We start from the raw sequence: 8,500 nt of genomic DNA, 5'->3' as shown, positions 1-8,500 counted from the left end.
ACTCAAACTGGTAGACTGCTAGCCTTAAGTGAAAAAGCTCAGGAACAGTGAATACCCAGGCCCTGATTTCAAACCCCATACCAGACAAAAAAAAGTGTGTGTGTTGAGGGGGGTAGACAAGAGGGGAAGAAAGGAACAAAAGAGGAAAAGGGAAATGCAAGAAAAGAGAGGGAAGAGGGAGGAAGGAAGGTAGAAAGAAGGAAGGAAAGGAGGAAGAGAGAAGAGAATCAGAATCCCTTGGGTTATGTAAAGGGCTCTGAAAGAGGTGACATTGATGGTAATGGCTAGGGCTGGGAATGTGACCTAATATGTGATTGATCCTGGAGCCCAGCACTACCGCAAAATAGGGCAGGTCACAGAATTTTCAATATTATAGCCCTAAATAGAATTTCTTCTTTTCAGAAAAAGAAAAAAAATATTACAAGATTTTATTAATACTTATTTTTTTACAGCGTATTTCAAATGTCATGTTTAACAAACAAGGATTCAAGAAGGGAATCTCTATATAAGAATTTTTTTGTTTTGTTTTTAAAGCCTTCAACTGAGTGGACGAGATCCACCAGCAGGATAACTACCTTTGGTTTAAGTTGGCTGACTGTACATGTTACTCACATGCGCAAACACCTCTGCAGTTATATCTACACTACATCTGACCGTGCGATGGAACTAGAGGCAAGCTGGCACTTATGCTGAACAAATGCAGCTGGTACTCATTAGACACTATGTTGAAAATAAACTATGTGGGCTGGGAATGGTAGAGTATTTGCCTAGCATGCATGGGTTCGATTCCTCAGTACTACATACAGAGAAAAAACTGGAAGTGGTACTGTGGCTCAAGTGGTAGAATGCTAGCCTTGAGTAAAAGAAGCTCAGGACAGGGGCTGGGAGTTTGGCCTAGTGGTTAAAGTGCTTGCCTAGCATGCACGAAGACCAGGGTTCGATTCCTTGGTACCACATACATAGAAAAAAGCCGGAAGTGGTGCTGAGGCTCAAGTGGTAGAGCTCTAGCCTTGAGAAAGTCCAAGGACAGTACTCAGGCCCTGAGCTCAAGCCCCGGACTGGCCAAAAAAAAAAAAAAAAGAAGGAGCTCAGGACAGTGCCTAGGCCATGACTGGCAAAAAAGAAAAAAAATCTTCCTTTTGCTGGGTGTTAGTGGCTCATACTTGTAATTCTAACTACTCAGGAGGCTGAGATGTGAGGATCAATGTTCAAAGCCAGCTCAGACAGACAAATCTGAGAGGCTCTTATCTCCAGTTAACCAGGAGTTAGCCCTAAGTAAAAGTGTGGCTAAAATAGTTAAGCCTGAACCTTGAGCAGAAAAAGCTAAGTAAAAGAATAAGGTCTTGGGGCTGGGAGTTTGGCCTAGTGGTAGAGTGCTTGCCTAGCAGCCACAACCGGGATTCGAATCCTCAGTACCATACACATAGAAAAAAGCTGGAAGGCTGGGCATAGTGGTTCACACCTATAATCCTAGGTACTCAGGAGGCTGAGATCTGAAGATCATGGTTCAAAGCCAGCCTGGGCACTAAAGAACGTGAGACTCTTATCTCCAGTTAATCACTAGAAAACAGAAAGTACAGCTGTGGCTCAAGGAATAGGGTGGTATCCTTGAGCTGAAAAGCTCTGGGACAGCATCCAGGCCCAGAGTTCAAGCCCCATACTCAACCAAAAATAAAATAAAAGCTGAAGTGGAGCTGTGGCTCAAGTGGTAGAGCGCTAGTCTTAAAAAGGCCTAAGGACAGTTCCCAGGCCCTAAGTTCAAGGCCCAGGACTGGCAACAATAATTAAAAAAAAAAAAAAGCCTGAGTTTAAGACCCAGTACCCTCCCCCACACACACTCAGCCATAAATCCTTATGAATAACTGAATAACATAATACACAAAGAAATCCTTATGAATGACTGAATAAAATAATACACACACACACACACACACACACACACACACACACACAATTACCACTTAGAAAAGTGGTAGGCCCCCAGATGGTTTCACAGATGATTTCTTTCAAAGCTACAGGAAAACAATAACTTCAATATCTCAAGATTTGTTTCAGTAGCTGGGAAAGGCCATATGTTTCCCGGGATGGTTAATTTTAAGAACTGGCTAGATTAAGAACACCTAAAAAACAAGCAAAGCATTGTTTCTGCAGTATCCATAAGGTAGTTTCCAGAAAACACTGGCTTGTGCTGGAGGACTGAGGAAGATTTCTCTTCCCTGAAAGCAAACACGCCATAACCAAATGGCTGAGTCTCAGTAGAGCAATAAAATAGAGGAAAGATATATTCTCTTCCTTTGCCTTTTTTTCTTTTCTTTCTTTCCTTCTTTTCTATTTTTTCTTTTTCTTTTTTTTTTTTTTTGGTGGTACTAGGTTTTGAACTCAGGGCCTTCTACTGGTGAGGTAGGCTCTCTACCAAATAAACTATGCTTTCAGCTCTTTTTTGTTGTTGTTTGTTTCAATAATCCCGGGGCTTGAATTTAGGGTTTAGGCATTGTCCTTGAACATTTTTGCTCCAGGCTAGCGCTCTAACATTTGAGCCACAGCTCCACTTACTGGTTAATTGGAAAAAAGAGTTCCACAGACTTTTCTGCTTAGGCTGGCTTCAATCCACAATCCTCAGATCTCAGCCTCCTGAGTAGCTAGGATTATAGGTGTGAACCTTCAAATCTTACTCTCTTTGTTTCATTCCTTCCTCCTAGCCTCTCTCTTTGGGGCCAGACCACATAATCTCTTCCCCATCACTCTTTAGAATCTCTCATGTTCCTTGATGAATCAATTGGGATGCTGAAACCATTGAAATTCCTTATGACCATGAACATCTCTTCTCTGCTTGTAAAAATCCTGTCACCCAGAGCAACGATGTCTATGTACCCCATATCCATAGCCCTCATCGATCTTGTAAATAAAATAGGACCTTATGCCCTCGTGTGAGTGTGAATAAGGTTGCTTCTATAAATATTATTGTTTATAGGTGGGATAAGTAGCATCCTTCCTAGTTGCACATATCCCTTAGACCATCCTCTTCCAGCCAGACTGATGACCCTCAACCCTTCTCTGTAGAAGTTCTAGGGGCGCTGATGGAAATAAAAAGGAACAAATGGTTCTTTAGTCAGAGGGTTCCCATGCCAGCTCTCCTGGGGGTGCTGGAGCTGGCCATGCCTTTACAGCACTGGTCATGCCCACAGCGAGCTGGCTTTTTGGGATCTGTGCCCAGTCTGGAGGGAGATATTGAGCCTTCCAGGGACCTTCTCCACCATTGTAACTGGAGTGGACAGTCTGCCTTGCCCACCAGTGTACAAGCCCAGTTCTGTCTCTGGCTACCCTCCAAGCCAGGACACAGGTGGACAGTCCAGACAAATGGGATACAGAGGTTAATCATTATATCTGAAGCATCATAAAACTGAAGGTGCTGGAGTTTAATTTCTTTCTTCTTTCTTGTTTTGTGTCAGTACTTTGAACTCAGGGTTTCATACTCTCTACTTTGGCTTTTTTTCCCCCCTTTACCACTTGAGTCACAGCTTCACTTCCAGTTTGTTTTTTTTAATTATTATTTTGGTTTGGTTTGGGGTTTTTGTTTGTTTGGGAGTAGTGGTAACGGTTCATTGGAGATAAGAGTTTCACAGATTTTTCTGCATGTGCTGGCTTCAAAACCATGATCCTCAGACCTTATTAGCCTCCTGAGTAACTAGGACTACAGGCATGTGCCACCAGCACACAGTTCAGGGGTCAGTTTCTTGATCTGATTTTCTGCTCCCAGGGAGGAATTGTGATTGCTGTGGGAGCAGAGAGAGGTGGGTATTTCACTTTAAAGCAGGCTTCACAAGGCTCAGGAGATCTAGTATCATTTGTAACAAGCTGTCCTTCCTAGCTAATAGAGACACACCAACATGTCCATAATCCGGCTTCGGGTCTATTCACCCCAGAATACAGAGCCCCATCCCAAAACAGGAAGATCGCCATCTAGTGGCTGACCGTGGTCTAGAAAAGAGTGACTGCAGCGACAGATCACACCACTCCCCGCACAATCCTTGGAGCGCTGGGGGTGTCAACCTCACAGACTCGAATGGGAAAGGTGCCCCTTGGAATTAAGCAGCCAGTTAGTTCTGCCTGTGATATCCAGACCAGGAAACGACCAAGAGCCTTGTGAACCAAGGATTTATGGCCTCCACAAAGGATGTTGAAGGTCATGGTTGGGGGTCTGACTAAATATACGTGCGAAGAATGAGAGAAGGAGTGAGAATAACAGTGGACAGGAAAGGATCCTGCTCTGGAGCTTGGATATAATACAATGCCAGACATTTAAAGGGTAAGTAGCCTAAACTGAGTGCCAATGGCTCATACCTATAATCTTAGCTACTCAGGAGGCTGAGATCTGAAGAGGAGAGTTCAAAGCCAGCCTGGTCAGGAAAGTCCATAAGACTCTTATCTCCAATTACCAACCAATAAGCCAGAGATAGAGTTGTGGCTCAAGTGGTAGAATATTAGCCTTGAATTTTAAAAAAAAAGCTCAGGGACAACACCAAAGCCCTGAGTTCAACCAAAAAAAGAAAGAAAGAAAGAAAGAAAGAAAGAAAGAAAGAAAGAAAGAAAGAAAGAAAAGAAAAGTAAGTAGCCTGAAGGTGTGTACTTTTAAGCTAATGTGTTTTTCAACTGTTACTATAAAAGTGATGTAAAAGCCTGGAATGATATGGCTGCCAGTAACAGGACCTGTGTGAGGCCAGTCTCCACGCCTTCTCTCTGTTTCATCGCTATATAATACATCATTAGAACCCAAATGCTGCCACCCTGGACCTCATTTAGTTCTGGACAACGAGTAGCAGTCAGCCTTCCTGTTCTCCCTGTGACCAAAAGCATAGACTGGGATGTCCTATCTCCAAGATGCCATCACACACCCAAGCCCAGGCCTCCATTTTATGTGACTCTGTCCTCTCTAAAGAAACTCTGGATGCTTTACAGGGAGAAAAGACATCATTTCTTATTTGAGGTTAGAAGGAGACCAAGGAACTCAAACCACCACCTTGCAGGCAGCCATAAATGACTCCAGGTATGAAAGGAGGAAGGACCTGACTTCTGTGCCAGAACAGACTTGAGCAAGGGGAAGGAGCGCCATCTGGCCGTCATTTCTGGTGTGGCAGTGTATAATTGAAAATCCATTTTGTACTTTGGCCTTAAAGCCAGGCACAAGTGGCTCACGCCTGTAATCCTAGCTACTCAGGAGGCTGAGATCTGAGGATTGAGGTTCCAAGTCAACCAGGCAGGAAAAATCCATGAAACTCTCAGCTCCAATTAACTATGCTCCAATAAATAAATAAATAAATAAATGGAGCTGCAGCTCAAGTTGTAGAGCACTAGCCTCAAGCAAAAAAAAATGCTTAAATGAAATCACCAGTCCCTGAATTCAGGCCTCAGGACTAGTACAGAAAAGAAGTTACTACCAGGCACCTGGGGTTCACATTTTTGGTTCACATCTAGCTGCTCAGGAGCCTGAGATCTGAGGATTGTGGCTCAAAGACAGTCCAGGCAGGCAAGTCCATGAGACTCATCACCAACTGATCACAGAAAAAAACTGGAAGTGGGGCTGTTATTCAAGCGGCAGAGTGCTAGCCTTAAGCAAAAAGGAGCTCAGGCACAGTGCCCTGAGTTCAAGCTCCAGGACCAGTATAAAAAGAAAGAAGGGGGGAGGGAAGGGAGAGGGAGGGAAAGGAAAAGAAAGGAAAGGAAAAAAAAAAAAAGAAAAGAAAAGTTACTAGCTGGAATGCTGGTGGTTCACACCTATACTCTTAGCTATTCAGAAAACTGAGATCAAAGCCAGCCAGGGCAGAAAAGTCCATGCGACTTATCTCCAATTAATCATCCAAAAACTAGAAGTGAAGCTGTGACTCAAAGTGGTAGAGCTCTAGTTTTGAGCAGAAAAGCTCAGGGATAGAGCTCAGGCCCTGAGTTCAAAGCCCCAAGACCAACACGCGTTAAAAAAAAAAAGAAAAGAAAAGAAAGAAAAGTTATGGGTGGGGAGTGGGGCCTAGAGGTAGAGTGCATGCCTAGCGTGCACAAAGCTCTGGGTTCGATTCCTCAGTACCACACACAGAAAAAGCCAGAAGTGGTGCTGTGGCTCAAGTGGTAGAGCGCTAGCCTTGAGAAAGCCCAAGGACAGTGCTCAGACCCTGAGTTCAAGCCCCAGGACAGGAAGAAAAGAAAATTGAAGCACCCCAAGTATAGAAGAAGCAAGAGAAAGTAATGGAGAAATTTTTATGGACAACTGAAAGCAAAGGGATCCCCTCCTCCTTCCTGGTGGAGCCTGGTCCCCAACAGAGTTGGACCCCAAGATAAATAAAGGCCCAAGACAACTGAGGATCCCGGGGTCTCTGACTGTTGTGTGCCAAAGAATGGCTAGATCTCATCCATGCACAAGTAGCTGCAGAAGAAACAGGCCTGTGTGTTCTGTGACATGTTCAGTTGCAAGCCACAAGACAGACACAATTCCTGGGCCAGGAGGATAATGTCTGCCTCAGGAGCTCCAGGCCTACAGAAACAAGCCAGAATGGATGGGACACCCAGCTCTTCTCTAACTTTGTTCCAAATGAGACAAACCTTAAGTGTTTTTACTGAGGAAACCTTAGCTAGAAAATAGGAATTCAGTTGGAGAGGGATGTGTTTTTAATATATAGCATCTGCTTCTTGCAAACCTGATTTTCTGAGCTAGGATTTGCTTGTACAGACATCAGCATAAGTAGAGGAACCTCTCTAGTTGCTCTCTGGCTCTCCTTTGCTCGTCAAATGGGTTTATGGCTCTGTGTGTGTACATGCATAAACATCAGTACTAAAATTTGTGTTCAGACTCTTGAACTCTTCCTCAACTTGATCACTCAAGGCTGATGCCCAACCCTTTGAACTATGTCTCTATTTACAGCATTTTGCTGATTAATTAAAAGTAAGAGTCTCATGGACTTTCCTATCTGGGCTAGCTTCAAAATATGATCCTCAGATCTCCTGAATAGCCATAATCACAACTGAGTAGGCTGTGATCACAGGTGTGAGCCACTGTTGCCTGCCTTAGACAAAAGCAGAGACAATGTCAAAGTATGCATGTGGCTTCAAAATTCAGAGCCTAAGTAGGGCACCGGTGGCTCATACCTATAATCCTAGCTACTCAGGAGGCTGAGATCTGAAAGACTGTGGTTTAAGGCCAGGAGCATGGCCTAGTGGTAAAGTGTTTGCCTAGCATGCACAATGCCCTGGATTCAATTCCTCAGTACCACATACTCAGAAAAAGCCAGAAGTAATGCTGTGGCTCAAGTGGTAGAGTGCTAGTCTTGAGAATGCCCAGGACAGTACCCAGGCCGAGTTCAAGCTCCAGGATTCACACACACACACACACACACACACACACACACACACAATTGTGGTTCTAAGTCAGTCTGGGAAGGAAAGTCCATGAAACTCTTTATCTCTAATTAAGTACACAGAAAGGAATGGAAGTGGAACTATGGCTCAAGTGGTAGGGAACTAACGTTGAGTAAAAAAGCTCAGAGACAGCACTAGGCCCTGAGTTCAAGTCCAGGACTGGCACAAGCATGCATGCACATGCGCGCACATACACACAACTGAAGCCTAGAGTTGGACACTGATAGCTTATGCCTATAATCCTAGCTACTCAAGAGATGAAATCGAAACATTGCTGTTCAAAGCTAGCATGGACAGCAAAATTTGGGAGGCTTCATTTCTCCCTTCTTATGCCACAGCAAACTGCCAAAGAGCTTGGCTAGCTCTCCTTCCCAACTCTATCCAGGATCCAACTACTCACCACCACCAGCAGCCCCATCCCCAACCCGGACCACATAACTAAGACTGGAGCTTCAAATTAGGCCTTCACACTCTCCTTCAGCTTTGTTCACCAAGGCTGATACCCTACCACTTGAATCACACTTCTAGGTTTTTGCTGGTTAGTTGAAACAGAGAATCTCATGGACTTTCCTGCCTGGTCTGGGTTCAAGCTACAGCCTTCCAGGTATGGGCCGCAGGTGCCTGGGTTATTTCTTTTTTTTTTTTTTTCTTTTTCTTGAATTAAGGCTTGAACTGAGGGCCTGAGCACTGTCCTTGGGCTTTTTCCTCAAGGCTAGTGCTCTACCACTTGAACTACAGCACCACTCTGGCTTTTTCTATGTATGCGGTACCAAGGAATCAAACCCAGGTCCTCATGCTTGCTGAACAAGCACTCTACAACTATGCTAAACTCTTGGCTCTGGATTGTTTCTTTACTTTACTTTGGTCTTAGCTTCTCTTCTACTCACTTCTTTCTTTTTTTTTTTGGCCAGTCCTGAGGCCTGATCACTTTAACTTCCTGGGCTGGCTTTGAACTGTGAGCCTCAGATCTTGGGCTTTCTCAAGGTTAGAGCATTACTACTTGAGCCACAGCACCACTTCTGGCTTTTTCCATGTATGTGGTACCTAGAAATTGAACCTGGGTCTTCGTGCATGCTAGGCAAGCATTCTACCACTAGGC

This window comes from Megascapheus bottae, chromosome 7, assembly GCF_031878675.1.
Source record: "Megascapheus bottae isolate mThoBot1 chromosome 7, mThoBot2.hap1, whole genome shotgun sequence".
Classification (NCBI taxonomy): Eukaryota; Metazoa; Chordata; class Mammalia; order Rodentia; family Geomyidae; genus Megascapheus; species Megascapheus bottae.
Note: the sequence above shows the minus strand (reverse complement) of the source record.